Below are 5,227 nucleotides of genomic sequence, written 5' to 3' on the forward strand. Positions count from 1 at the left end.
TACAGCTACACCTATTATCTTTCCCCGTCCATTCACGCATTAGGGGATAAGACAGACAGAGACTGCAACTGCTCAGGGGCAGCCACCCATCATATGCCCAATTCAGTCAAATCTAATGCAGAAGTTGCCAGAAGAGCAAACTACACACAGGGCTTGATTTTTATGAGCTCTGCTCCAATTAAAGCATTACAACAAGAGCCAGGTTTTCAGAAGAGATGTGCACATTGAGGGCACAGCTCTTTGGAAAGTCTGGCCAAAAATTTCACCACAAGAGCAGAGTGCTGAACATCTCTGAAAATCTGGCCCATAGCAACTCCACCTGGCTCCTGCTTCCCCTGGCTCCTCCTAATCATGGCACACTGATCATACAGAATGTGTTCCAGGAGACCAATATCAGGGGCCACTCACATGCTTTTTAACCCCCATCTGCTGCATTCCCTCTCATAAGGCTACTTGTGGAGCCAAGTAGAAAATGGTAAACATTTAAAGCCAGTTTCCTTGCAATGATATTTTCAGCATGAATAGACAATTATTCATACGAGTGAATTGTGTTCTGCTGTGTTTACAGGCTATAATGACAATCAAAACAAAAACACTTAGAAACCAATCTGCTGATTGTTCTGTGGAGGGGGAGGGAGGTGACAGGTTCAGAGGAAGTGTTTTCTCTCTGTGCTCTACCCTCTTTTATTGCCATTACTAAGGACATTTCAATAAACAAGCTCTTTGATACTGAAGTTCAGCCATTCACTACTCATCTGACATCAGACACACTGTTTTTTGTGGAATCACAGTTATCTCTGCAACAACTAATTCTGATCAGCAGTGGGGCCCATCTCTCTAATTATAATGGCACAAGCGGAGAATTGTGACTTCACATAATCCTGCTGTTTATTCCTCCACTTAATGCCTAAGCTACAACAATTTTGGGCTGAGGCTTTTGCTGAGGCAGCGTTGATTTTGCAAGTGTTTCTACTTGTAAAAAATAAAAACAGGAGAAGAATGCAGGGACTGTGTGATAAGCACAACGTTTAGCAGGAGGCAACAAAGCCTCTAACTCAAGCGCTCACCCAGTGTGTTCTGGATGCAAGTAGCATTTCTTCCCTCGCCTTTGCAGGGGTGATTAGAATCAGCAGGACTCCATGCACCAGGCCTTTTGAATATAAAAACGACTTTTGTTATCTTAGCTCGCCATATTGCTGATTGAAATCAGTACAGCATCCTGAATTACCAGATCTGCATTGTGGATTATGTTTATAGTGCCTTTCATGCAGTGATTCTCAAGGTTTTGACATAAATCTTGTCAAATAAAGCCCCTTTTGAGCATGGACACTGACACACAAACCAAGAGTTAAAAAGCGAGATTCAGCACTTTCTAACTTGGTTTTCAAAACTGAAATGCCAAGTTCCCTGCCATTCACACAAGAGTTTCTTCGAGACGTGGACCCAGTGCTTAATTTGTAATGAAAGAGGTTCCCGGGGTTCAAGAAATTAGATGCCGAGGCTCAAGCAATGTTTTTACTTTCAAAAGTGACTCTCAATCCACCCAGGGGCACCAGGGCTATGAACTGCCAAGCCTAGAGGAGACAGGGCTCAACCTGGCAAGTCCTAGTACAAATTAAGCACTGGATGGACCCTAATGAAAAAGACACCCCCTGTTTTGTAAAGAACATGGCAAATCATGGAAGAGCCACCCAGAGTATCACAGGAAAACTCACAAGAACACTCACAAGACACAGGAAAAAAGGTGATGAAACCTACTGAATAGTATCATATAAATTCTTTCCTTCCAGTTTTGTCAGTATAAAAACACCTCTCCTTCCCATAGTATGGGCCAAACCAAGGCCATGGACCTTATTCAAACTCAATTCCCAATACCTTCAACACAAAGAATTATACGATTAGATCCATATTTTATATGTATTAGGCTAAGCTCTCTATTCCTATAAAGAGCTATGTACACCTATGGCCCTACATAAATACCGGTATCTAATCAAACAAAAAGAGTTATTTTAATTCAGTTATATTTGATTGGAAGCCAGTGCAACTCTTGGACCACTGTAGGTGGAATCTGGAAGACAGCCAATGGAAAACCGCATTAGCCTAGCCATGTGATAGCAAAATGGGATTTCATGGATAACCTCCTGGAGTTTTGATTGAAAGAGAAAAGGGTAAAAACTAGCAATGTTCAGTTAAATATATAGGGACCATACAGTGATGTGAATTCATTGCCCTTCATAAGTGAGAACAGAAAATAAATACAAGTTACCACCCAATTTCTTGCTAGTGAGGTAAGGAGAGTGTGCCCTCCTGCTGCCTTCCATTTCTTATGATCAGAGGATAATTATGTCTGAAAATAAAAAGCAGGGGGTTATTATTTGATCAGAGATAAGGCTTAAAGATTTCGTGAAGCTACAGGAGTATCTGACACATCAGCAGCAATGACACGAACATGCTACCTTCAGTCCTCAAGCCCAAGTCCTGTTGAGGTCAAGATAAGTTGCACACACAGATCAGGAGCTGACAGCATCTTTCAGGATTGCAGTAGGGGAATCAATAGAAGCAGGAGAGCTATTTAAGGATTAACACCAAACAGTAATACCCCCAAACAACATCTTCCATCATTACATCTTGATTTAATATGCAGACAATATAAAAAAAAAATTTAGGCCAAGCAAATGGTCATTCCAGTCCTCACATGCATACTAGAAATTGCATCCTGGCAAATCACATGCATATTTCTATTTTTAGTTTGGATCCTGTATATAAGACTACTTTCAACTCTTATATTTTAACTGTACACCAGGTGATAGACATGGAATACATTCAAATAGTCAAAACAATCTGTTTTAAAACATAGAAGATCATCAGTGGCGAGGTAAACATAAAAGGGGGGCAATTTTGTGAAGTTGCTGAGGTGCCAGTTAGATTTTAGAGCTCAAATCTAAAATTAGAACTGCTAATTTGATGACTGTTATAGCCAATATTAGAATGGAATCTATAGGATTACCTGTTTTTATTTAGTCCAGGGAGCACTAGTTTACTAATTTAACACGAGGTTACTTTCAGGTTACTTTTAACTTGAACAGTATTTCTCAAATCAGGAGACTTGGTTATTCTTAACCAATCAATTTTGTAATTCACCCAGAACCACATCAATATACAATCAATAGTTCACCATTAAAATGTAGATACAACCAATGTTCTAGGTATGCACAGCACACATCAATATAGTCTTGGCAGAAATTGTGAAAGACTAGGGTTGAGGCTCAGCAGTTACACCACTGGTGGGCAACCTGCCACCCGTCAGGGTAATCTGCTGGTGGGTCGCCAGACAGGTTGTTTACATTGGCACGGCCGCCTGCAGCTCGCAGTGGCCGCGGTTTGCCGTTCCTGGCCAATGAGAGCTGCGAGAAGCGACAGCCAGTACATCCCTGCGGCCCGCGCCACTTCCCGCAGCTCCCAGGCCACAGGTTGCCCACCACTGAGTTACACCAATGACCAATGCAAATCAGCAAGATTTATTGCCTTTTCTTATACTCATCAGTTCTTTAGTACCCAACACATTGTTCATCCATCCAGTATTTCTCTAAGGGGTAAGGATGTACTTGTCTTTAAGGACCTTTTAAGAGTCTGGTGACAGCTACTGGAGTGGATTGGTCCAAAAGGGACAAGTTTAGACTATCAAAAGCAATTGCTTAAAGTTATGGTTCAAATCTCTCTTAGGCCAATTTACTTTGATTTCTATAAAGGAGAGCATGAATATAAAATGACTTATGTAAAGGAGAGCATGATTTAACAGTTAAAATCTCTACTGTGGTTACTCAAGGCATCGCTAGAGTGTAGACTTAGCAAAATAACTTTCAGTTATTTATATTAAAGAACAGAGAGAGAAATAATATTTGAAATTAAATCGTATTGCTTTGTTTTATCCTTTTAACCGTGGGATGTGGGGAGAGTACTCTCCACACAGCTGGTCCAAGTATCCGATGCACTGGGGGATTCTGCAGCTTCCTTGTGAGTTCAGTCAACTTTGGGTCCAAATTAAGAACATATGAACATAAGAACGGCCATACTGGGTCAGACCAAAGGTCCATCCAGCCCAGTATCCTGTCTTCCAACAGTGGCCAATGCCAGGTGCCCCAGAGGGAGTGAACCTAACAGGTAATGATCAAGTGATCTCTCTCCTGCCATCCAATTGGTGACCTCAGTTTTATATATCCTTATTACAGAGCTTGTTGGAGGGGGCCACTTGCTGATTTCTACTGGACACGTGCCAGAGTGCTCAGATTTCAGATCAGTGTTTCTCTGGTGCTTCCATTGGTATCCAGTAGATGGCACCAGTGTATAACAGATTTCTTCAGTTCTTTTCTTATCGGAAGCTTTTTATGTCTGATTAATTTCAAGGACTGTATTTCAATATTAGCCCACATTATTAATTGGGATACCCCTTTTTAAGACATTTCTTTTAATAATCCAAATTTATACTCTGATTTATATTTTTAATATTCCTTTTTCCATGTGCCATACAATTTATATTACTCCTACAGTGCAATTATTTACAATTAAAAACCAACAAAATCCCTGATAATCTTCCAAATCTAATGACCATACTTCATACATTTTCTGATTGTACATAAGAATTTCACATTATTTAGGGCTTGCAACACTATACAAGACACTATCCACATATCGAAAGATGTAGAGTTGACTCACAAGGCAAACAAATGTGTAACTTCTAATTTGGGAGGAAGGACATATTGATGGGACAACAGATTATTCATGGTATATTTGATTTATAAGGCAAACAAATGTATAGTTTATAAATTTGTTGTGAAAATGTGGATTTCTTGGGATAACAGGGAGTTTGCCCTATTTGAGTTTTAGGGCATGTCTACATTGCATCAAGTTTCAGGCTATGGGGCTGTGAATTGCAGCATACCAAAGTGCTGCACTGTATCGCCCCTACATGGATGCTGCAGGTGCAAACTTAAAGGTCCTAGTGCACACTAACATAGTCCTCTTCAAACAAGACCACATTCGTGCTTAGAAAAAGCATTTCACAGGATGTGAACCATTTTCATATTGACTTTACTTCCCGTTTGGAGATACACAGAGATGGATAGCTTTTCTAATTTTTGAGAGTCTCGAGGACTCATTCAAGGCATATCTGTTCTCTATAGCTCTTACGATGACAAAATTTAAATTCAGTCAGGAAAACAAGAAATAA

Source organism: Terrapene carolina, unplaced genomic scaffold (assembly GCF_002925995.2).
Source record: "Terrapene carolina triunguis isolate 2854851 unplaced genomic scaffold, T_m_triunguis-2.0 Scaffold838, whole genome shotgun sequence".
Lineage (NCBI taxonomy): Eukaryota > Metazoa > Chordata > Testudines > Emydidae > Terrapene > Terrapene triunguis.